This window comes from Elephantulus edwardii, unplaced genomic scaffold, assembly GCF_000299155.1.
Source record: "Elephantulus edwardii isolate Elephantulus edwardi_28Jun2011 unplaced genomic scaffold, EleEdw1.0 scaffold00014, whole genome shotgun sequence".
NCBI lineage: Eukaryota > Metazoa > Chordata > Mammalia > Macroscelidea > Macroscelididae > Elephantulus > Elephantulus edwardii.
The window spans coordinates 4,313,976-4,341,126 of record NW_006399764.1 but is presented as its reverse complement, the minus strand read 5'-3'; the positions used below and the strand labels follow the sequence as shown (position 1 = coordinate 4,341,126).

The 27,151-nt window shown below is 39.6% G+C and overlaps 1 protein-coding gene across 1 annotated transcript in view; it reads right to left on the bottom strand.

Moving 5' to 3' along the window:
• Window positions 1–27,151, bottom strand: part of LINGO2 (leucine rich repeat and Ig domain containing 2) — a 527,177-nt gene that overhangs the window by 139,833 nt on the left and 360,193 nt on the right. The gene's annotated exons all lie outside the window — the stretch shown is intronic.

Below are 27,151 nucleotides of genomic sequence, written 5' to 3'. Positions count from 1 at the left end.
CTCTCCACAGTGAATCTGTTTGTTTTCTTGGCAGTCCATGGTACATTCAATACTCTTCTCCAGCACCACAGCTCAAAGGCATCAATTCTCCTTCTATCCTCCATAGTCATTGTCCAACTCTCTGACACATACAGGTGATTGCAAAGACTATGACCTGTATCAGACGCACTTTACTCTCCAGAGAAACACTGTTGTTCTTGAGTACTTTAGAGAGGTCCCTAACAGCAGACTTTCCCATTGTAATACGTCTTTTAATTTCCTGGCTGGTGGTGCCAAGAGTGTTGATTGTGGAGCCAAGCAGACTAAAGCTGTGAGCAATCTCAATCTCTTCACCATCCATCCTGATGCTGCCAATTGGTCCAGTGGTGAAAATCTTTGTCTTCTTGACATTGAGCCTCAATCCATTCTGAAGGCTGCAGTCCTTGACCCTCTGCAGCAAGCGCTTCAGGTCCTCATCAGTTTCAGCAAGAGGGTTGTGTCATTGGCGTAACATTTTATTTATTGAATGAAATTTGAAGTGACTATTTTCAGATGTAAGAAACAAAGATCTTATATAATTTTTAATAGCCGTCTATCTGTGTTTCATTGACTATGCAAAGGTGTTTGACTGTGTGGATCACAACAAATTGTAGCTGACTCTGAAAAGAATGTGAGTCCCAGAACGCTTGATTGTGCTTATGCGAAACCTCTACTTGGACCGGGAGGCAGTCATTAGAACACAGCAAGAAGACACTGCTTGGTTCAAAATCTGGAAGGGTGTATGCCAGGGATTCATTCTGTCTCCATACCTTTTCAATCTGTATGCAGAACAGGTTATCCGGGAGGCTAGGCTCTATGAGGAGACATGTGGTATCAGGATTGAAGGAAGATTCATCAACAATCTGCATTACGCAGATGACACAATCCTGCTTGCTGAAACTGAGGAAGACTGGAAGCACTTGCTGCAGAAGATCAAGGACTTCAGCCTTCAGTAGAGATTGAAGCTCAGCATCAAGAAAACAAAGATTCTCACTAGTGGGCCAACTGGCAGCATCATTATGGATGGTGAAGAGATTGAAAATTGTTAATAGCTTTAGTTTGCTTGGCTCCATAATCAACACTTGGTACAAACAGCCAGGAAATCAAGAGACCAATTGCACTAGGAAAATTGGCTGCCAGGGACCTCTCCAGAGTACTGAAAAGCAACAACATCAGTCTGGAGACTAAGGTGAGCCTGATCTAGGTCATAGTCTTCACAATTGCTTGCTATTTGTCAGAGAGCTGGACAATGACTAGGGATGATAGAAAGAGAATTGATGCCTTTGAGCTGTGGTGCTAGGAAAAGATTGTTAAATACACCATGGACCGCTAGGAGAACAAATAGGTTCATCCTTAGGATTGTTATGTACCATTGAGTCACTTGCGACTCATAGCAACCTTATGTACGAGAGCGCTAAACCGTGCTCTATCCTGTGCCAACCTATTGTCTCTGACACACCTATTCCCATTACCCCAGTCACTGAATCGATCCGTCTCATAAAGGGTCTTACTCTCCCGCACTGGTTCATCCTAGAGAGTGTGAAACCAGGCTGCTCCTTGGAGGCAAGGATTCTGAAGCTTTGTCTGACCTAATTTGGACATTTACAAGGAGGGACCAGTCTTTGAATAGAGACATCATGCTTGGGAGAGCAGAGGGACAGCACAAAAGAGGAAGACCCTTGATGAGATGGATTGATTCAGTAACTGGGGTAATGGGGGTAGGTGTGTCAGAGACAATAGGTTGGCACAGGATAAAGCAGAGTTTAGGGGTCTTGCACATAGGGTCACTATGAGTCACAGGTGACTCGATGGCACATAACAATGATAACAATATCATCATAAAAATAATAAACAAAACACCCCCCCACCCCTGGAATTCATTTCAAGTTTGCCTTCTGTTGCTAAAGAATTATGGTAAACAGATTTTGAATTGAAATAAAGAATCATTCTGTGTATATCTGTGATAACAAGTTAGAGGTGATCATATTGTGTGTTATAATGTTTGTGAGTTTTAATTTTCATTATTCCTTCAAATACACCTTAAGGTTATACTGTTTATACTGTTAATCTTGAGTTTAAATTTTCCTCTCCTTTTCTACAATATGTAAGTATTCCCCTTGTGGGCTTTATAAAAATGTAACTTTCTTAAATTAATTAAAATCAAAACAAAACATAAATTATATAGCTTCTACAGGGTAAAACCCCTAGATTTTAATGAAGACTTTCTGAAAACTTAAAATGCTTTCAACAAAAAGCATTTTAAGGCAAAATGCTGAACATTTTTTTTCTTGTGATTTATTACTAAGGGATGGATTAACTGAATTTCTCACATTTCTGGTAAACGTAATTTCTTATGTGTGAAGGGGAGGACCCACACTTCTCATTTTCCCTGCAACTGCTCTGGATTGTGTATGTGTGTGTGTATGACCCTGGAGGACATTATGCTGAGTGAAATATCTCAGTCACAAAAGGACAAATACTGCATAGCACCATTGTTGTCAAATGGGATTGACATCGGGTTTGGGGAGAGACTGAGAAAGATGGGATAAATTATGTATACTGCATTGAAACAGACGAGGGGGAAAACTGTTCAAAAGAGATATATGATTAGGCATTATTGACATGACAGAAATTCAGAATGAAGGCTGCATAGTGGAGTGGACTTGGGGGGAGGGATTGTATAACAATGAAAGAATGTTTCTCTTACTTTTCAAAGAGAAGAGTGAATTTGGGGAGAGGGTAATGTGCTTAATGTATTTACTTATTAAATGTGTTTAATAGCTTACTTGCATGGTGACAGAGTACGTCCATGTGTTTGAGAAAAAATGGCTCAGATGAAGTTTTTATTACAAATCTTTTGTTTGCAATTCCATTTGTATGAAGGTCTACTTGCATAAAGTATACGAACTGATGAAAGGATAAGATTAAACCCCTCTTTTAGCTAACTGTATTTTTGAAGCTTGACCTTCTAACTACGACATTACATTAAACTCCTTATTGGAGTTGTAGGACTCTAACCTGTTTTCTCCTAATTTTTAATACCTACAATGGACTTACATAAAATGCAGACCTTGATTTTACATTTGATATAGGCTTTCAAGGAAGAACAAAATTAAAGAACAAAAATTCCATGTCAATAATATTCTATGCTACTTGAAAATGTGGGAGAAGGATGGAAAACCGCCTGTCGTGAGATTTATTGTCCCTGAAAATCTGCTGGAGAGCCAGCTATGGGTTGGTTCCTACTTGAAAGCACATAACAATAAAAACAAAAACCTTTAAATTTCTTTTTTAAAAGATATGTACTCAGAATTTAGTTTTTCCACAATGTTTTAAATTGCCATCTGTAGTCCTATTAAGAACTATACCAGGGAAATCTGGTGGCCTAATGGTAAGGAGCTACAGTGTCAACCTGAAGATACATGGTTCAAAACCACCATCTGCTCCACAGAAGAAAGATGGTCAATTTCATCTCTTACTGACTCTGAAAACTCTCTGGAGAGTCAGTGATTAGTCAGTTCCAACTTGATGGTACATAACAATAACAAAGTACTATTAAATTTCTGTTGTTGTTGTTGTTGTGTATCCTTGACTTGGGACCAATCCATAGGCGACCCTCTGGAAGGTTTTCAGAGGCAGTTAATTGCATGGGAGGAGATTTGCATGGGAGAAAATTGCCCAATCTTCTCCCACAGAGCAGCTATTGGCCTAGAACTGCATGCCTTTGGGATTGCAATGCAGCTTCTTGCCACTAGATGACCAGTGCTCCATTAAAAGTCTAGGGATAGTCCTTGGTTTTAGCCCTAGGTCCATGCTCTGGTATATTCACACAATGAAATACTATGCTGCATTGAAAAGCAAGGAACTCATGAAATATTACACGAAATGGGTGACCCTGGAGGACATTATGCTGAGTGAAATATCTCAGTCACAGAAGGACAAATACTGCATAGTGCCACTGTTGTAAAATGGGACTGACATCGGGGTTGGGATGAGACTGAGAAAGATGGCATATATTATGTATACTGCATTGAAATAGATGAGAGAGAGAACTGTTTAAAAGGGATATATGATTAGGTATTATTGTCATTATAGGAGTCCAGAGTGAAAGGCTGCATAGTGGAGTGGACTTGGGGAGAGGGATTATATAAAAATGAAAGAATTTTTCTTTTACTTTTCCAAGAGAAGAGCGAACTGGGGGTGGGGGGTTGGCTGGGAGAAAAGTGCAACAATGAATGAATGGAAATCCAAAGTCTCTGTAAATTTTCATCAAAATTAAAAATAATAATAAAAAGTCTAGGGATATAATTTTATTTCAAAGAAGTATGAGTAAGGTCTTGTTGATTTTACGTTGTCACACTTGATCTCCTGGGTGGTACAAATGGTTAAAATGCTTTGGAGCTCTTGAAGAAGTACCTGAGAAAAGATCTGGAGATCTCCTTCTAAAACATGATCCACTGAAAATCCAACATAGCACAGTGTAAATCTGGCACGTATAGAACAGCCATCGTAAGTCAATATTAACTTGAGGGCAATCGGTATATGCTGTATTTAAGAACCAGCATTCTTGGCCTGTATCAGAACTGTCTGTGAATCACCCTACCTATATTCTTAAAAAATAGTCCATCCCCCTTGTATGGTTCAAGTCATCTGGTCTTCCTTCCATATCTCTCAGGAGCCACAGGATTTACACATGTCACCCAGTCCTAATTGAAGTAAACTATCTCTGACACAGAAATTCATATGAGGTTTGGGATATGCAACACTAAGAATAATCTTGGACTTGCCACCAGCCATTCTGTTGATATATGGGAGATAAAACCCCGTGCCAAGAGGTGGAGAGCTGAAGACTTAGTACTATCACACAGATACTAGCATCGCACAGTCTCTGAAGCTGAAACCAACCAATAAATTTGCAGCCTAAGCTTGAGTTGTATTTTTGTCACTTGTAGCTGACACGTGTCCTGACCTACACCGAGAAGCTGAAGTGCTGGCACTTCTTTTATAATGAAGTTTCACGGTCTCCTTGACATGTGCAAACTCGCTGGGTCCAGGCTTTTTTACAGGGAGTACAGAAATTGAAATGACCTTAGATTAAACATGCTACACATGTCATACAGCGATATTATGGTGAATTTTAAGGGGCAGCTTTGATTTAGGTTAATATCCAAAATACTTTCCATAGATGACCTTATAAAAAGTAACTGAAGAGCACTATCAAATGGAATGTTTTAATGCTTGTTATTCTAATGATATACTTATTGCTATTACACTTATGAATGAGAAGGCTGATAATCTATTACTTTAAAAGTTCAAACAGAATTAAACCAGGTTGTCTCCATCTACCCTGATAAGGTATTGACTATACACAATTTTTCCAAATTATTGGATTGAAATAAACTCAATGCTTAACTCATTTAGGAGACACTAAGTTAACCTGAATACTTTTTTATTTCTACTGTGGTAAATGCAAATTGACATTTACTATGTTAAAATTATTCACCATATATTTCAGGGATAATATAACAATAGGTTTAAATACAGCAAAGGTAGTAAAGGTAGCACTGGTAGTGGTGAGTTCAGATGCACTGCTCACAGGGTCATGATGCATTGTTGTTGACTCAATGGCACTTAATAACATTTGTGTTAACTAGATTGTGTAAGCATCACCAATACTTGTTTTCAAATGTTTTCATTAGTTTTAACAGCTCAGTAGCCCCTAAGCCACAAACATCACTAACAAATGTAGACATCTGCACATTTTCCCACATTATTTATTTAATATAAGTGGGATCTTGCAATATTTGTCTTTTTGTAACAATTTTCTTGTATGTATTTTATTTTAAATTGATTTTAATGAAAGTTTACAGAGATTTTGGATTTCCATTCATGCATTGTTGCACTTTTCTCCCTGCCCACCAGTTTCCCCCCCATTCACTTTTCTTTTTGAAAAATTAAAAAAAGTAACTGTTTTCATTGTTATTCAATCCCTCCCCCAAGTCCACTCTACCATGCTACTCTTGTTCTGAACTCCTGTCACAACAACAATGTCCAATCATATATCCCTTTTAAACAGTTTTCTCTCTCATCTGTTTCAACATTACTTATCCCATATTTCTCAGTCTCCCCGCAACCCCTATGTCAGTCTTCTTTTATAACAGTGGCATTATGTGATATTTGTCTTTTTTTGTGGCTGAGATGTTTTACTCAGCATAATATCCTTCATGGTTATCCATTTTGTGTAATATTTCATGAGTTCCTTTTTTAAAATGCAGTGTAGGATTCCATTGTGTGAATATACCATAGCTTCTCTATCCATTCCTTTGTTGGTGGGCACTTGAGTTGTTTCCAACTCTTTGCTATTGTGAACAAAGCCGCAATAAACATGGATGTGCATATATCTGTTTGAGTGTCAGTTATGGTTTCCTTAGGGTAGAAATTCTTGGAGCTTTCTTTATGTTGGTGTGCACCACAAATATAAAGAAGAAAACAGAATATGTGGCCTTTCTCAAGTTTATGTCACCCAATTGCCACTAAGCATGAATAGACATGGCTCACTGAACACTAATGACCAAAGACCGGATAAGCTATGGGATGACATCACCAGCATTATCCATGGAGAAATTATAAAGACAGGACAGAAAAGAGTACAATGAAAGTCAGGAGAGACTGGCACATGCACTACATCATGGAAAGGCAAAACAAATGGAAGAAATGTTGAATGGAGCGGAAAAGAATATTACGATGCGCACCTTGAGACGACAAAGCACTATTATTAAATGTGCAAATAGCTGTAATTAGAAAACCAAAAGAGAATAGCCTCTACATTTCTGAAGTCAACAAAATTGAAGAACACATTCAAACCTCCAATACTCAAGGACTGTATGAGCAAAATCTTGAATGATGCAAGAAACATCAAAAGAAGATGCAATACACAGCATCATTGTCCTCAGATGAATTTCCCAATATCCAGACATTGTAGGAAGTAGCAAATGATCAAGAATCAATGGTAAAATTATAAAAGAAGTTAAAATGACATTGAAAGCATTAGCAAAATTTAAGGGCCCATGCATTGAAATACCAACTGAGCTGTTTCGACAATTAGATGCTCACTAGTCTATGGCAAAAAATTGAGAAGATAATTTCCTGGCCGATTGACTGGAAAAGACCTAAAATTGTTCTAATTTTTTAAAAAAGGTAATCCAACAAAATTTGGAAACTATCAAACAATATCACATCCAAGTTAAACCTTGATGAAGATTATTTAAAAATGGCTAGCATAGTATATTGCTAGGGAACTTCCAGAAATGCAAGCTGAATTCTGAAGAGGCTGTGACACAAGGGGTATGACTGATGGTGCCAGTTGGATCTTGGCTGAAAGCAGAAAACACCTGAAAGATGTTCACTTATATTTTATTGACTATGCAAGTACTATCTATAATTATGGATAATATTGAGAAGACTGGGAATCCTGGAATACTTTCTTGCACTCACATAAAACTTCTACATAAACCAAAAAGCAATTGTCCAAACAGAATAAAGGGACACTTCATGGTTAAAACCCAGGAAATTTTGCATCCTTTCTCTCCATCTACTCAATCGGTAGAGAGTTCACATGGTCTATGGATAAGGAATTACACTGCCTGCGCAAAGGCAGGCAGTTTAAATCCACCAGGTACTCTCAGGGAGAAAGATGAGCAATCTCCTCTCATGTCATTTACAGCTTCTGAGAACCTGTTGGAGGATCAGCTGTGTGTTGGCTCTGACTCAACAATGAGTTACTATTTGTTGTTACTCAGTCTGTATGTCCATAATGGGGAGTGCGCAAATAATTGGAGAAGTTTAACTATATGAAGCATATGGCGTTAAGAATAAAGCAAGACTTGTAACCAAACTGTGTTATGCAGAGGATACAATTTTGCTTGCAGAAAGTGAAGACAACTTGAATCCCTTACTGTAGAAGATCAAAGACTACATTTGCCTTCAGCATGGATTAAATTTCAACATCAAACAAAGTACTCACCGTTGGACTGATAGACAACATCAGGAGAGATGGAGAAAAGATAAACATTGCCAATGATTTCGTTTTACTTGGATCCACAATCAACACACAAGGCAGCATCTGTCAAGAAATTAAAAGACCTGTTGCATTGATGAAATCTGCTGTCAAGTACCTCCCAAAATAAACTGCAAAGATGGCAGTTTAGAGGTTAAGGTGCATCTGATACAAGCCATGGTGCTTTCAGTGCATCTGAAAGTTGGAAAGTGAATAAAGTCGACGCAGAGTATTGAATATCCCAAGGACTGCCGAAAGCACAAACAAATATGTCTTGGAGCAAGTGCAACCAAGGTGCTCCTTAGACAAAAAGATAGTAAAAACTTTGTTTCACAAGCTTTGTACGTGTTGTCAGGAGAGGTCAGTCCTTGGAAAAGACATTATGCTAGAAAAGTCAGAGGGTCAGCAAAAGAGGATTTCTCCACTGCCTGTTCCTTGGATATTGGTTGATACTCTTAAGAGTTGACAACTTCAACATTTTCTCTGTCTATGATGCTGCTGCCTGTGATGTTCAGTGAGGAGGATTTTTGTTTTCTTGGTGTTGAGACGGACTCTATATTAAAGGCTGTAGCCTTTGATCTTCTGCAGTAAGTCCTTTAAGTCATCTTCACTTTCTGCAAAGTTGTATCATTTTCATGATCTATGTTGTTGAGTCTTCTTCCTATCCTGAAGCCATATTCTTCTTCATGTAATCCACAGTTTTGAAATATTTGCTCAATATACATGTTGAATAGGTATGGAAATAGGATGCATACCTGACACATGTCTTCCAAGGTTTTAAACCAGTCAGTGTCCCTTTGTTCTTTTCAAATGACTGCTTCTTTATTTTCAGTTTTTGTATGGGACCAATTAAATGTGCTGATACTATTAAATGAGAATATTCTGGAACTTCCATAAAGGTAGCAACCTTAACTTTCTCTTTTTCAATTTACTGTTTTGCTTAATTAAATTCATAGTTCATGCTTTTTACAAAACTCTGTAAATGTCTCTAAGTAAATAAATGAGTTAAGAAAAAATTACTTGCAAGCAACTCACCGTTTGAAGGTAAATCAGAGATGCAAATTTTGCAAACACAAATTAACAAAAGATTTAAGAACTTTCTTCTAATTCCTAGTATAAACGTTCAACCAAATAATTAGGTACATTGCTTACTCAGAAGAAAATCATAAAACTCCCAGCTTAACATGTGATTTTGAAATGTGGACTTAAATGTATGCTTAGAAATAGACAAATTACTTTAGGCTAGCTAAAGACAATATAATTCCCAAGATATTGAAAAATATATCATTTACTCCATCTTTATCTAATTTATCATTAAAAATGTCTAATTTCTTACTGTTGTTGTATACCATCCAGTCAATAACTCTCCCTCCAGGGGTTTTCTGAGGTGTAGTTTGCATGGGAGGAGACTGCCCACCTTTCTTCCATGGAACAACTCGTGTATTCAAACCACATACCTGGATGTTGACAGCATAATTCCATGCCAGTAAGCCACCAGAGTGCCCTATATTTTCTTGTAGTTATGCACAAATGTGCAGTTATGTGACTTGTTGTTGTTGTTAGGGGCTATCAAATTGAGTACAACTCAGCAAGGCCTTATGAACAATAGACTTGAACCTTGTCCTCTGCTATCTTTGTGCTCTCTGATATACTTGAGTCCATTGCCACAGTCCTTCTGTCAATCCATCTCATCAGGCATCTTCCTCACTGACCCTCCATTTTTCTTAACATAGTGAACCCTTTTATTATTTTTAATGAAAGTTTACAGAAAAGTTGGATTTTCATTCATTCATTGTTACATATTTTATCCCCTCTTCCTCCATTCCCCCTCTCTCTGTTCACTTTTAAAAAATATTCTTTGTTGCAGTTTCCTCCCTCTCTGCCCCTAGTCTTCTTTGCAATGTACATCGTATTCTGCATTATTGTCCTATGTATAATGCCTAATCATATATTCTTTTTAAACAGTTCTTTCCTTCATGTGTTCCAGTGTAATGCTTATTATCTATCCACGTTTATCTTAATCTCCTCCCAACCCCCCATGTCAGACCTGCTTTTTAACGGTGGTGCTATGCAGTATCTGTCCTTTTCAAAGCCAAAGCACTACATCCAAAGTATAGGAAGTTTTGCCATCTCCGCCTCCAAGAAGCGCTCTAGCTGCATTGTGGGCATGAGATGTACATTCTCATGACTCTTTTTATAAAGATGCACATTCAACTACTGTAGAATTTACAACTCCTGTGCTTCCAAAGATGTTACTGGCTAATAGAAACGTCAATTATAACTGAAGTGATTTATTCCTAGGGAGAGAGATGGGACACTCTGCTTCTGTAAAGAGTTGTAGCCTTGGAAGCTGTCTGGCTTTTCTGCTCTATCCTTCAGAGTCACAGAAGGCAGACCAGCCGTGGCCTTGTGTTTCCAGAATACGTCTCTGCCTGGAGGAAGTACTTTCTCTGCCCTCTGAGAGCTCGAAATGAAGAGCCCATAAGCCTTCATGTATATTCATGCAGAGAAAGTTTAATAGAATTTAAACATGACACTCACACTTGAAAGGAGATTAAATATTGACAGCAAATGATCAGGTCAAGATTAAGTAAATTTAAGACGGATTTAAGACGAAGTCCACAAGGACAAGAGTAATTGGGTTTTCTGACCAAGGAGGCAGATCTGGCCCGATTTCAACCTTGTCTTCCACTCTCAGCCACGCTGACTTTCTCTTCTCAGGAATATTACGTGCCCTTCTCTGCAGGCTTACTGACATGCCAGGCCTCCCTTCTGGAACCTTCAGTGTCATTTCCTTGGAGAGTCTTTTCCTCACTTCCCTTCCCTCCCCACAGCTTCATGCTCTTCAACAACTTGAAATTCTCCCTGGTATAATTATCATAGGTAATGATTCTTTGTTAGGGTATTTTTTCAGTATCTTCTGTCCTTCTGGAGAAACGTTCCACATTTTTTCCACTTCTCTAGTCCATACCACATGCTTAGCACACAGCCTGTTGTTGTTGTTACGTGCCACTTAGTTGCAACGACCGTATGTCCAAGAGCTCTGAACCATGCTCTGTCCTGTGCCAACATCACTGTCTTCGACATACCTACCCCTATGATCCCAGTCACTGAGTCAATCCATCCCATCCAGAGTCTTCCTTTCTTGTGCTGTTCCTCCACCCTCCCAAGCATTCATTACGTCCCTCTCCAAGGACTGGTCCCTCCTTAATGAAGGAAAGATTTCTAAGGCCTAACAAGGAGATGTAAGGAAAACTGTACTATTAGTTAGAAAATGAGTAAAAGATGACGACTAATGGCCAGTTGCCCTTGGAACCACAGACCTATGCTCACAAAGTGAACCCTTTCCACTGAGTCTTCTCCACAGTTCATTCTAATAACCCAGAGTCCCATCTCATAGAAACTAGAGCTTTGTGGTCAAGCTAAAAACACAAACAAGTGACAATACAAAACACTACAGCCAAGTGATTGAGAGGATTGGCTTGGTAGTAAAACTGCCTAGACTTGAATCAACTGAACCCTCTAATTCTCAGTTTTCATGTTTGAAAAGACAGGTAAAATAATGTAATTACAAGAACTTAATGAGGATTAAAATGAAATGAGAAGATGCTTATAAGTGTACTGTTCTGCTTTTTTGTTTTTCTTCCTGCAACAGTGAGAATCAATGGTCTAGCTTTCAAGCATGGAAAGTGTTCTATTTCATACTGCCAGAGGCTTTTAGTACCACTTCTTTATCTAAACTTCTAAGGATTCAACTTGATAAAAGCCAGATACTCAAGCATTAAAGCCAACAGAAGAAAAAAGAACTCAAGAGTGGAAAAAGAAAGAGACATAAGGAAATGTCTCTAGATTCAGCTATGACACCGATAAGCCCATAGCACGCAGTCTTCCCCTGACATTAATTTATGCTACCACAGAATTGGTGTCTACTTCTTGATTCAAAGTGTTCCTATCAGAAAATTTCTGTCCATGTGCCAGTGTTTTCCATTTCAGAGCCATATATAAAAATCTATTCTGTTCCAATACAGCATACAGCATGCCTTAACACACACACACACATACTTCCCAAATGCAGATTTTTTTTTTAACAGTGGTTATACTGAGAATAATTCATACACCGTACAACATATACATGGTGTGTGTTTATATCTATTTTATACTCATAAAATTGTGACCCTGTCACTACAACCAACTTTAGAGTATCCCCCCACCCCCCACCCCTAACACAATCCTGCAGCCAGGGATGGTGACTTCCCTTCCTGCATTCTCCAAGCCTAGCTGAAGGCAGCCACTAATTCACTTTCTCTCTCTACAGTTTTTCCTATTCTGGATGTTTCACACTCCTAATATATATTTTATTACTACCTTTACTTCTTACCCAATACTACAAAATTCTACCGGGTGGTAGAAGAATGTGACAATGTGACATTTTTCTATCTCTGGAAGAAGGAAATCAGAGGATTAAGGCAAAAAGGACTTAGAGAGAGGCAGGTGTTTAGAGGAATCTTGAAGTTGCAGAACCCTGGGACAATTTATACTTTTATTTTGTTTATTTGTGTGCACAGAAATTGAGGAATTTGTACACACACACACACACTAACATTTTTACATAGATATTTTGGGAGGTATTGTTTGTTTCTTAAATTATATCAGTAGTTTTTCCTACAATATTAAATGGAGCTATATTATATTTGCCATTAATGATTTTTTTTTTAATCTTCTGCTTGTTTAGTGGGTAGGAAGTTGTGCTGCCAACTCAAAGGGAGGTGGTTCAAGTCCACCAGCAACTCTTCAGGAAGAAGATAGACAATCTCCTCCAATTTCAACCTCTGAAAACTCACTGGAGGGTCAGCTATGAGGCTGCTCTGTTTGGACAGCCAATGAGTCTGTGTTTGATGTTAAAATCCCCAGAGACAGGGAAATTGAGATGGAGAGAGATAAAATGAGGTCCCCAAATCACATCATCTCACACATGGAAAAAGCAAGAATCAAATTCAGTCCTTTATATGCCATTTCTTGTCTGATCTGCCATGTTACGTCAGCAGCACCCAGCCTCAGCCCTTCTACTGTAATGACTCCACACAAGACCTAACTCTATCAAGACAATTTTTACTTCTCCAAAACCATCTTCCTAAGTTACCTATGACTACAATCAGACACTTCTACACATAACACAGTTGTTTCACTCTAGTTGGTATTTTGGGTATTTGAATAATACATAGAAATCCCCCTATCTTGGTTTGCTGCTTTCTCTAATGTCTCCAGTGAAGCACGGCTTAGATATTTGAGCTCTAGAATTTCCTCTTTCATTCATGCCTCTCTCTTGGTTATCAATTCCCAATGGACTTGTTACCAAAAAATTTAAATTATATAGGGGGGGGGAATGCAAAGTCATTTTATAGAAAAACTTCAACTAGAAATTCAGCAGAGGGAGAAAGTAAAAACTAGAGAAAGGAACCGGCAGATTACAAGGTCAGCCTGGATCAGCGGCCTAACAGCATCAGAGGAACGCCTAATCACCTTACCAATCATTGTGGTCTCCTGCTGTGTTTAGCACAACGTGCTTCAGGATAGTTTGCAGCTTTCTGAGCTCTTAAGTGCTTTCAGGTTGAAGATGCGGACATTTCCACCAGGTGCACATATTTAACCCGGGGCAGGAATCATCTTCTGCAGTGAGCAGGGCTGCCTATATGCAGACTGGGATTCCAGAAGCCACTGGCACAAGTCCTTTGTGAGCAGAAGTGAGGCCAACCCAAGCAGGCCTGCATTGATGGATCAGCCAGGCTTGTCTCGGTACAGTAACCTAATCAACTCCAACTGCGAAAGGCACCACTGGTGCCGAGAAACCCGATTGCTCATAGTAACAGGACTTTCTCCAATACAGTTGGGGAGAAATGCGAGTGGTCCTGTCTGCTAGTAATATCCGGGGCACTACCTCATCTATTTAATTAACCCCCAGGGAGCAAGCCAAGGAACTGCTCTGATTACAAAATAATGGGTCCATCAGGCACAATTAGTACCCAAGTGAAACATGGCAGTTTGCATGAAAACGATTGAAGTAAACAATTCCAGGCCTGGAAGGGGCTTGCTTCCTAATTAACCCTTAGAGGGCTAATCTGTTTGCCTGAACAAACCTAACCTGGTGCGTTTGCCAATTGACATGTGGGAGAAGTAGTTTTTTGTTTTGTTTTGTTTTTTGGTTTTTATTTTTTTCCCATCAGATCCTGCTAAGTATGGCACTGGCTAGTGGAAATGCCTAATCCCTGAAGTCCACACCACAGAACACCTTGAAAACACACAGGAATCAGGAACAGATTATGCAGAAATTTAGGAAGGCATTTGTAGCTTTCTTAGGGAGAATTCATCTTAGAGTCTCAGACAAAGGCAAAGATTTGAAACTAATGCATTTGCTATTTGAGGGCAAGAAAGGTATTATTCTAATTGGGAAGCTACATAGAACGCAGCAAAATACCTGGCACAGAGGAAATAAACCAGCTAAGCTGGGGTCTGGGTGGTTTTGGAGGACTGGGAAGAAGACAAATTGTTGGTTCATCTGGCCTCCAAGATGAAAAAAAAAATAAGCCCACTCATTTGAAAGAATTTTTTTTTCCATTCTAATGAAATTTTTGTGTATTTTGTACATGACTGCACTCCCTGCAGTATCTGGTACAGGGAGGAGGCCTCCTAAAACACTTGTTTAATAATGGATAAATGGTCCCACAAGAGGTTAGGGGAATGACTATTGCCCCAAAGGCACATACTTGACATGTGTGAAGTAAGTGAGAAATAACTTACTTTTGATAAATGATAAAATTGTATGGGGTCTTGGCCGGAATTTTGAAAGGGAGTGGAGAAGATGAATTGGACATAACAAACGTTATAAGAAAACATAGTTTCCTGGAGGCATGGGTCCTGAATTTGAATCTTGACTTGATCTCATGTGGCTATGTGATCTTGATAACTGTTTAAATTGTCTCAGTCACAGTCTCCTCACCTGTAAGATAGGATTCATACCACCCACCTTGACGTACATGTGAAGAGCTTGGTAATTATTAGTGATTATGATAATGATGAAAAGCCCCTGGCTGACAAAAAGAAAACCATGGCGGTAGAAAAAGAAACCGCTCAGACGAGCAGGATGGAACTTTGACTTAGTTACGTGTATGTACGCATGCGAAGTGCATATAGAGGTGATGTTTGAGACGTATCCCTTGATAGCACACCAAACCAAAATCTAGCTTTGGGGATCTTTTGGGGCTCCCGTCATGTGAAAAAGGAACTCTGATGGCACAGTGTGTGAAGAGTTGCCCTGCTAATCCAAAGACTTTGGTTTTTTTGGTGGTTCAAATCCATCCTCTGCTCCTTGGGATAGAGACAGGTGGTTTCTTCCCACCTAATTTACAGCCTTGGAAAGCCAACCGCAGTCTGATTTGTTTGAAGCCCCTAAACATCTTCAATATGACAGGCCCAGACCACTGACCATTAATTGATTGCACCCATAAGCAAATGAAGCCTACTGACCATTTGTCATCAAGAGAGAGAGAGAGAAGAGAGAAGAGAGAAGAGAGGAGAGAGAGGAGAGAGAGGAGGGAGACAGAGGAAGAGAGAGGGAGAGAGACAGAGAGAGAGAGAGAAGATATTTGAAGCATCAATGACTGGCTTCTGTTTCTTGTGAAGGAAGAAATCCTGAGGTCTGGCTTTTATTTGGCAGCCTAGCATGAATATTTACCGTGAACAGTTGGGGGCAGCACAATGGCAATGACAGGAAGAGGCCATGAGCTCATGCTTAGAGGAAAAGCCTCTCAACTGGGCTCCTTTTGATCCTGAAATTATATCATGATCTCAGCCTCTCTGAGGCGGAACAAAAGCCAGGAGAACAGGAATGCTCTGGAGAACTGAGCCAGCTCCCTTTCTACTCTATCTTGGGAGTCCTGGGCTTACTCTTCCTGTACTGAATTACCATTAAATGATAAGATGTAGGGGGAGGGGAAATCCATTACATTCTAGAAGGGACTTCCTTCCTCCTTACCCCATGGCTGACTTAACAAGATCTTTAAAATATGGAAGGGGTCTGCAAGAAACCCATTTGGCCACTGAATGTCAAATTTGCTTTAAATTCCTGAGAGTCAGGCTCCACTGTCAACAGCCTGTGAGCAATAATGTGTTATTCATGGTTCTCTGAGGTCACCAATGTCTTTACTTGCTATTCTTACTATCCTTCAGAATAATGGCACTTAGTGAAGCAATTTCTCCTTAACTTCTTCCATGTGCCTACTGACAGGCTACATTCAAAAGCCTATTTTAAAATTCTACACCTCATCACCATTTTTCCTCCAGAGATTTAAATACAATCTAGACCTCTTTACCCATCTTGTTATTTGCTTAATAAGTAATGCCTGCAGACGTGAAATGTGAACTTCACTTATTTTATGCTGGTACTCAACGTTTCAAAGCATATAATATCACATGTCTTTTTGATATCTAAATTCACAAAATATTTTGCAGTAAAAGAAAGAAATTTTAAATATCAACAATAAGTGTTTAAATAATAAGCATGTCCTGTAATTCTGATCTCTAGGGAACCATTGCTTACTTGTACCTTGAAAAGAATATTGCACATCTACCAAAATGTAAACTGCTGCTGTTTTATGCCACCAGTGGGTTTCCAAAAGCGGTAAATCACATGGCTTCTCCCACCAAGCTGCTGGTGGATTTGAACCATATGTCTTTAGGATATCAGCACAGCTTCTAATCAAGAAAACCTGCCTTATAATAATATTATTTTGTTGGCTTGTATATGGTGACAAGGAAAATTATGTCCCTTTGAAAATAAATACTGTGCTTGACAAGCAGAAAGCTCAGATATTTGTGGTTTCAGAGAAAAGGATTCTGTTTCAGGAGTTACTTAACATATGTTGGGGATCTAGTTCTCTTGTTGCAAAATTAAGAAAATTCACTTGACTTCTGTGGACCAATGTCTTCTCCAAAAAAACAGCTCCCAGGCTAGTTGCATGGATTAATTAGTTTATGCTTACAAAAAATTCCGGATGCTAGGAATTTCTAAATTATAAATAAGTCCTGAGCAAGAAGTTGATTTCAAGAAGCCAAGAAAGTAGCACAAACTATAACTTTAATGACAAGCTCTCGCCAATAATATTAAACATATTATTTGTATTGATTAGTTTACCCATCAACAGCACATAAACGTCTTGATCGTCACAAGAGCTGAAGGTAGATAGATATTCAGGAGGCCTAGTGGCAAGATGCTGCGCTGCAATTGCAAAAGTCCAAGGTGCCTCCAGCTGCTCTTCTGGAGAAGGATGGGCAATCTCCTCCGATGTGATTAACTGCCTCTGAAAACCTGCCAGAGAGTCCGCTATGGGAACGGTTCCAACTCGACGGTACACAACAACAACAACAATCCACTAGGAGTTGTGTTCCTAACACAAAGGTCGCTTTTCTCTGGTAGCCCAAGTTCACCAGCAGATCTGAAGGTGAAAAATGGACAGTCTTCTCCAGCGTGGATGACAGCGTTGAAAACCCAGTAGAGGATCGACTGTGAGTTAATTACAACCCAGTGGCAATGAGTTGAGTGAACAATCTTCATTTTAAGGAGTTCTGGTGGCATTGTGTGTATTAGGACGCAGAGCCCTTTCCTTCCTCTCCCAGAATGGCTACTGAAAGAATCCAATCACAGAGAACGGCAGTTGTGCTTTCTCTCTGTCAAGGATGTAAAACTACCCTACACCCCCTTTCCCAGGAAGAGTTATCTGAGATGCCAGCCCATTTTCCTATCTTGTCGAAGCATCTGTGAGCATCCCATTTCCCAAGTTCCTTTTAAGAGAATATAAAACCCCTCTCTAAATTGTAATGGGGGCAGGTCTTCTGCTTGAGAGCCAGCCCAGCAGTTTCTCTCCAATAAACTGTCTTTCTTGGCCTGAAACAGGTTTTGTCCTTCCTCAGGGTGGCCTTACAGAGTGTAACATACTGGGCTGCTAAGTAGGAGGTGAGCAAAGTAAGTCCCCCAGCTGCTTCAAGGGAGAAGGGTAAAGAGTCTTTGCGCAAAAAGATCTGAGGCCCTAGAAACACGACTGAGGGTAGTGGTGAGTCAGAACTGATTTAACAGCAATTGATTCGATTTTTGTTAATCTTCATTGCATATGTCGGTAAAAGATCAAGTTATTAAAGTGTCTAACCACCTGCTGGAAGAGATCTATATTTGTTCCCATTCCAAAGATAGGCGCTCAACAGACTGTGGAAATGATTGAACAATATCATTGATATCACATGCAAGCAAGGTTCTGCTGAAGATTATCCAAAAATGACTGGAACAGGGCATCAACAGAGAACAGCCAGAAGTCCAGGCTGGGTTTAGAATGGGTCATAGTACTAGGGATATTGTAGCTAATGTTAGATAGATCTTGGCGGAAAGCAGGGAATACCAGAGGAATGTCTATCTGTGTTTCATTGACTATACAAAGACATTTAACTGTGTGGACCATAACAAACTGTAGCTGACTCTGAGAAAAATGGGAATCCCAGAACACTTGACTGTGTTAATGTGAAACCTATACTTGGACCAGGAGACAGTCCTCAGAATAAAGAAAGGAAACACGGCATGGTTGAAAATTGGGAAGGGCGTACTCCAGGGATGTGTCCTATCTTCATACCTTTTCAACCTGTATGCAGAACAGATTTTCCAGGAGGCTGGGCTCTATGAGGAGAAATGTGGGGTCTAGATTGGTGGAAGTTCCGTCGACAATCTGCAAATATGCCGATGACACAACCCTGCTTGCTGAAACTGAGGAGGACCTGTAGCACTTGCTGCAGAAGGTCAAGGACTGCAACCTTCAGTATGGATTGAGGCTCAATATCAAGAAAGCAAAGATTCTCACCCCTGGGCCAATTGGTTGGACCATAATGGATGGTGAAGAGATCGAGATTGTTCACAACTTTAGTTTGCTTGGCTCCATAGGCAACACTCTTGTCAACATCAGCCAGGAAATCAAAAGACATATTGTGATGGAAAAATCTGCTGTTAGAGACTTCTCAAAAAGTACTGAAGAGCAATGATGTCACTCTGGAGACTAAAGTGCATCTGACATAGTCCATGGTCTTTGCAATAACTTGCTATGTGTCAGGGAGTCAGACAATGGCTGGGGAGGCTAGAAGGAGAATTGATGCCTCTGAGTTGTGGTGTTGGAACAGAGTATTAAATATACCATGCACTGCTAAGAAAACAAACAGGTTTGTCCTAGGGAGGGTTAAGCCAGGCTGCTCCTTGGAGGCAAGGATTCTGAGACTTCGTCTGACATACTTTGGACATGTTGCAAGGAGGGACTAATCCTTGGAGAATGACATAATGCTTGGGAGGGTAGAGGGACAGCACAGGAGAGGAAGACCCTCTATGAGGTGGATTGATTCAGTGACTGGGGTAATTGGAGTGGGTGTGTTGGAGACGGTATGATTGACACAGGACAGAGCAGGGTTTAGGGCTGTTGTACATAGGGTTACTATGAATCACAGGTGACTCGATGTCCCATAACAACAACCACCGCCACCTACTGAGAGAGACATCAGTTTAATTATTTCCTTTATGTCCTGAATCTCAGAGAAAAGTTGAGTTTAAGAAACATACTCAGTCACATTGCAGGACAGGGCTTTTATTTTTCTCAGAATGGGTGAAGTGATAAAGAAAGAAGAGAGAAAATGGGTAAAGGAGCCCTGGAAAGGCAGGGATGAACCCAAATCTTAATGAAACAATTTTTTTCTTTTGCTTTTCAAAGAGAAGAGCCAACTGGGGAAAAAGGGGTGAGCAGGGAGAAATGGGCAATAATGAATGAATGGAAATCCAAAGTCTCTGTAAGTTTTCATTAAAATCAATACTACTACTAATAAAACCCTCTTAAAACAACAACAAAAACTCCCAAAATAGCAAAAAAAAAATGGTAGCAAGAGGAAAAGGGAGCAAGAGCAAGTGGCAGCACAGTGCTTTTAAACATCAGTTCATTTCAGGGGATGACGGAGGCCTCTGTCCTTCATGAGAACCTTCGACTGCATTATAGTGGATCTGCTAAGTGTTTGAGTTTCATGGAATTCCATTTTTCCTTTTCATTTACCGTTTCTAATATGCAGATATACATTCATGTATCCAACAGTAATCACCATGGACTCGCTGTGACATCTTTTACTTGTTTAGCAAGGCACGAAGGATTTCTTTCTAGAGACATATTTATTTGATTGTCAAAACAACTCTGTGAAATAGGTAATCAGAAATTCTTATTTCTATTTTACAAATAAGGAAGTTGAGTATCAGAGGGAATGTCAAATTCAGAACTTGAAGTTCAGGACTTCTGTGTGCAAATCCAGTACTTCATATACAATATAATAAGGTACCACAAGGAAACAAAACATTCATTCATTTCCACGTAAAATATTTATAGAGAGGCTGTTTTATGCCTATATGAGTTGTTGGAAAACCATCTGTGAATAAAACACACAGAATCACAGCCCCTGTGAATATTCTAGACCTTTTACCCTCTGTAAATATGCAATTTAGAAAGACATGTGCTCAAAACCCCCCAGTACAGGGAAGTACAAGACAAAAAGCCATCTGAGTAGCAAAGGCAGGAAAATGCTACAAGATTTTAAAGGATATATAGGCTGTAGTTGGTCGGAAAACATCAGGAAAATCACCATAGAGGTAGAAGCTCTTACAGTGAAGTTTGGACAGATGGGTGGAGTATAATATAATGTAGCAACAAATGTAGCAATATATAAATGTAGCAATAAAGGGGGAAAGAGCTGTAAGTTCCTTAAGTAAGCAGTTCTTTCTCTTTGTCTATAATAGTGCCTGGCACATTGTTGGTATTAGATGCTGCTGAGTCCAGCGCAGTTCATACCGATCCTATGAACAATAGGTCTGAATCCTGCCCTCTCCCGGACTATCTTTACCATCTCGGTTATACTTGAGCCCATCATTATAATCACTGTCGATCCATCACCCTGAGAAGTTTCCTCTCTTTCACTGACCCTTCACTTTTCAAATATGATGTCCTTTTCCAAGAAAGAGCCCTTACTCACAATATAATCAAAGGATGCGAGATGAAGTTTCCCCATCCTGACCTCCAGGGAACATCCTGGTTGCACTTCTCGTGGCAGTCCATGGGACTCTGCCTCTTCTCCAGCACCAGAGCTCAAAAGCATTGATGCTTCTTCTCTCCTCCTTTTTCACTGTCCAAGTTTTAGATGCATAGCAAGTAAGTGAAAGACCATGACTTGAGTCAGGTGCACCTCGGTCTTTAAATGATATCATAGCTCCTTAGCATTTTGAAGAGGTTCTGATAGCAAATATTTCATGTCTTCTGATGTCTTGACTGCTGGTACCAAGGGTTTTGCTTGTGAGTCCAAGTAAGACATAATTTTTGACAGCTTCAATCTTTATCTATCAATAAGTTACCCATTGGCCTAGTAGCGAGGATTTTTGTTTTCTAGATATTGAAACTGATAGGTCAAATAAAATGTCTTCATTATCACTAGAATTTCCACTTCGAAGATAAAGCCCTCCCCCAGTTCCAGGATGCTCAACTATTAGTGGAAAGCTGAGTTGGCGAACAAAAAGAATGTTCCAGAAATATCACAGAAAATGAGCTGACCTAAGATGACATCTGCAAGATAAGAAAAAGATGCCAACAAAATACTGTCCAACCCAGATTTCCTCATGTTCTCTGCCAAACCCACCAACATCTGGATATAAACCTCCACTGACAGCGAGAGCTACTGATTCTAATTTAAGAACTCAGCCCACCTGAACCCAGGTGAGAATAAACTACCTTATTTCTTCACATGTAAGCCTTGCATGGTTGATATGAATACTCCTGGTGCAACTCCAGACTCACCACCTCTTCTCTGAAACTTTTAGAAATATAACCCACATTGAAAGCTGAAGTCTTTAATCTTCTCCAGCATGTGTTTCAAGCCCTCTTTCTTCACTTTCAGCAAATAAGATTGTGTTATCTGCATAATGCAGGCTGTAGTTGAATCTTCTTACAATTCTGATGCCACATCCTTCTTTATAGAGTCCAGCTTCTCATCTAATTTGCTCTGCATACAGATTGAACAAGTATGGAGAAAGGATACAGCCCTGTTACACACCAGTGCTAAATATTTATTTATCAATAGACATTAGGAGTACTATGACTATATCCCGATGGAGAGGGATAAAACCATTATGTCCATGGAAGAGACCCAGGGAAGAGTTTATTATTGTTATATGCCAAGTCAGCTCCAGGGTAGTTCCAATGACAGACTGTAACAAGGTTTGATCGAGAGCCATCCTCATAATCACAGCTGGGCTAAGGCCATTTGTTGTAGCCACTGTATCAATACAGCTCAGTGAGGATCTTCCTCCTTTATGTTGATCTTCTAGTACAGTATTATGTCTTTTTCCCAGGTCCCTGTCCCCTCTTTACATGTCTTCTTTTTTAAACGTGCTCTGTGGGGGCATTTATTCCCAGATAGACTTGTTCATTCGTTAGCAGTCATGGTAGATTCAGTATACTTTACTGATAACACAATTTATGGCACCAAGTATTCCTTAACCTTCCTTTTTAATTTTCCAACTTTCATGTGTGTATGAGGCAACTGAAATGATCCTGGTCAGGCGAGCCTTAATATTTCAATCTGACTTTCTTGCTGTTTAACTCATCAATTAGGTCCTTGGTAGCGCAGTTTGCTATTGTAACATGCCATTTATTTCTTGACCGCTGTTTGCAGGGATCTTGATTGTGGATCCAAGTGAAATAAAATCTTTGACAACTTTAATCTTTTCTCCATTTATCATGATGCTGCTCATTGATCCGGTTGTGAGAAATTTGGGGGTTTTTTTACGCTTAGGTATAATCCATACTGACGAAGTCTGCCAGCTTTATCAGTCAGTATGTATTAAAAAAACCCCAATGTTTTAAACTTTTCCTATAGGAGAAAGAAAATCCCCTCCCCCTCAAATCCTTCTTTCTTTAGAAGAACTTACTCTAATAGCTATTGTGTATGGAAGCTCATGGTGCATGTGTAGATTTTCTTTTTGATTGCTTTTCTCATGTGACTCTAAAATGAAATTTCAGTACCCAGGGCTTCTGGTCCCTTTAATACCCCCAGAGTTTCTGATGGGAGAATATATTCTCCCCATACTGAAAAGTGTGTTGAAAGAGCAGTTAGTGCCAAGGGAGCCTCCTGGAGCTGAGGTGGTAAAGGGAGCCTGGGGTGTCTCATCTCAGTTATGAGGTCTCCCTGATTTTGGGAGTGGTTGTTTGGTTTTTTTGGGGGTTTTTGGTTTGCTTTTTTTTTACAGAGTGCTGCCTGTTCCAAGTGAAGGCCTCAACAGCAGAAGTTACCAGTAGAGGCTATGCAAGAGCTTATTTTAATTGTCAGATAGCAAGGAAAACTCTTGCAGCCATTCCTGGTATGGGTGGCAGTGTCTTACAGAGACATTCAACAAAGACGGAGCTTCTGGCTTGGGCATCACAGGGGCAGCCCATGACTATAGCAAGACTCTGCAGCACGACTACAACAAGCAGGCTAAGGTAAGCGGACTCTCTTACATGTCATCATTTCCTAGGGTCACCAACAACTGAATTAGGATTTTTTATTCTCTTGAGGTAGATTAAAGACCCATTTCCATGAATTATTTTATAAAAACAACTACATGTGAATATGATGAGCTCTTTCAATTTCAGATTGTGACTATACTGGAATTTGAGTCACTGTGAAGACTAAATTACCCTGGGCTTAAGTGATTCCCCCCTCCCCCCTTTGGCTTCTTCTGTGATCCTTTTATCAAATATATCTGAATATAAAACTTATTTAGAACATAAATTAAGAAAAGAATAACTTTTCATCATGTAAGCTTATTTCATTTCCCTAACACTTCCTAAACAACATGCCTCTGGAAACTATGAATTTTGATAAATGACGATGGTTATAGAAAGTCTTCAGGCATTTTTTTCATAGGGTTGCTATGAGTTGTGCTCAACTTGACAGCAATTGACAACAACAACAACAATCCTTACAAGGGATTTAATTTTATTTGAATCTACAAGCAACACCTATAGAGTCAAGAAATCGAACTTTTGAATCAGGCAAGAACTTCTTAAAAGGGCTAATGAGTGAATATATAAATTTAAAGACTAAGGTGCACCTGATAAAACTCTATTTTTAATTGCATCACATGTGTGTGAAAGTTGGACCATGAATAAGAAAAGTGAAGAGCTGGTGATTTTGAATTGTTGTTGGTGAAGAATATTGACTGTATCATACATAATGAAAAGAATAAAGAAATTTGTCTTGGAAGGAGAACGGAGTTTGTTAGAGACAGAAATGGTAAGATGCTTTTGTCTCATGTACTTTGGGCATGAGGGGAGGTCAGTCCCTAGCAGAGGATATCATGCTTGGAAAAGTGGAATGTCAGCAAAGAAAAGATATATGCTCAATAAGAAGGATTGAAACATTGGCTACGTCAACAAGTTAAAGCTCAGAAGAGATTCTGAGCATGGTCCAGGGACAGGATTTTGATGTGTTGTGTACATAGAGTGACTATGAGTTGATGCTAACTCAATGGCATCTATCCACAACAGTAATGGTCTTAAATTTCTTCTATTTTCTGTCTTGTATCTTCAGATAACTCATCTATCATCTATCTATCTATCTATCTATCTATCTATCTATCTATCTATCTATCAGGCAAGCTGATCATTGATGAAAAAAAAAATCTGTACCTGGAACCCTTCATCTTAGGAAAGAGACCTGAGTGGTTGGATCAGTTTATGTAACTCTCCTAGAATTTCTCGAGCACATTATAAAGTTAAGTTTGGGGGGAGATCATAAAAAATCCTCTAAAGCACCGTATCAACCTTCTTATACATTTAAAGAGTGTCATTCATTCACAGGTGCGACATAGTTCCATAGATATGTGCAGGGTAAATTCAGAGATCCTTAGACAAGATAGTAAATCATGCATATACAAGCTCAAGAGAGTGACGGTGACAAAATAGAGGTAAGCTTCATTCTACTCTAATTTACACAGGATAGTAAATCATCTGCAAACACTGTTGTTGTTGTTGTTGTTGTTGTTGTTAAGTGCGGTAGAGTCGCAGGCGACTCATAGCGACCCTATGAAGGAGAGTCCTCAACGCTTGTGTGTCTTTCATCCTCTTTTCCAGGTTCATAGGGTTTCTGGAGGCAAGCTATTACGGAAGTGGATGCCACTCCTGCCTCCATGCTTGGTTTAATTGGGGAGCTCCACCCCACTCTCTCTCAGCATTGGGTAACCGACCATTAACACATTTGACACATCAGTGTCACAGTGTTCAGCCTCACGGCAACCACAAGTGACCGCTCCACGGCAACTTGTACACCAGGGTTATACAACCTAGAAGAATGGCTGAACAAAAACAATGAAAGACAGGCCCGAAGGCCGCAGATTAAAAGTCACCCACCTTTGGCTTGGTGGCATCACTTTCTGTCCTCTGGGCCAGCTGATCTTTCTCTCTATATTGATGTTATTGTTAGTGCAAACACTAGCACTTTAATTATTAGAAGTAAGAGATTTCTGTAATAATATCTAGAATTAATAATGGTGTTCTTGGTGTTGTATAATCATTAGAATTATTATTTTAAAACATAGATTTGGGAAGCTGAGGCGGTTTACATGTCCGTGTACTCACCCACACAGTCACACACTGCCATCCTGTTGATGTCAGCTCATAGCAGTCTTGCGGGTTTTCTAGGCTTTAGAGCAGAATGGGAAGAGATTCCAACAGGAGATAAGTAAACTTTGAGTTTGCACCTCAAATCTCTGTAGACCTCCACAGCTCCCTACATGTCCACCTGCTCCTTTTTTGTGTGACTTGGGGCATCTCTTTGATGTTGGAATTTGAATTATCGTATTGGTGAAGAATATTTAATATAGAACAGATTGTGAGAAGAAGAACAAAGTACAGCCAAATTGTTCCTTAAATAGGATTATGGTAAGACATCATGTCATGTACCTCAGGCATGTTATCAGGCGGGCCCTCCCCTTGAAAAGGAAATAATGTTAAGTTAAATAAAGGATCGTTGAAAAAGAGAAATTGTCTCAATAAAATAGATTGACATAGTGGTGGTGACAATGGGCTCAAATAAAGGTATGCTCATAATGATGGTACAGGGCTGGGAAACGTTTTCTTTTGTTATATGTAGGGCCTCTGCGAGTCAGAACTGATTTGATGGCGCTTAAAAACATACAAAGCATGTTTGTCTGCAGAAATTCTTGTGTTTCATTAGGTTACTTTTCAAGATTTGTTAAAAAAAATAATAGACTATTCATCTGCCTGTTCAAGTATGGAGAGTCAAGGGTAAGCCCTCCAAAGAACGGTCAGTTTTCAGCTCCAGAGAAGGAGAGTCATGTAGAAAATCACGTGTGCTCAGAAAAATCCTATGCAACTGGCTTGTCCTGTGGAGCCATCCAAGGGTGATGCCACTCTCCGTGTATTTCTAGTTGGCATTTAGAAACGTGAAGGATGAATATTCCTGGGGTTTGCAGGCTTGTTTGAAAACCTATTCACATTGGTGCTTTGAGTTGAGGGTAGGCAATATATTATCCCTGGACCATAAATTTCATGTGCCAGCTTTCAGTTCTCGCAACTCCTGCCAACCAAATTTCCAGTCATATTTATAACACTCATATAACATGATACGGAGTAGCTGTGTTCTTTCTCATTTCTCTTTATGCCTTTTTAATATGGAAATTTCCACAATTCAATTTTTACACTTTTCAGCTGTTGGTACTCTTTCAATCTTGCTACTCTTTGTACTTATTTGTTCTATCCCAACTGAGTAATACATTTTCTGTGTAGATTTCTTTAGAGAACATCATTGTCTGAATTATTTTTCATATTTGTGTGACTTTTCTCTAAACATTATTACACTTTGGAGAGGGACATCATGCTCGGTAGAGTAGAGGGACAGCACAGGAGGGGAAGACCCTCTATGAGGTGGACTGATTCAGTGACTGGGATAATCGGGATGGGTGTGTCAGAGGCA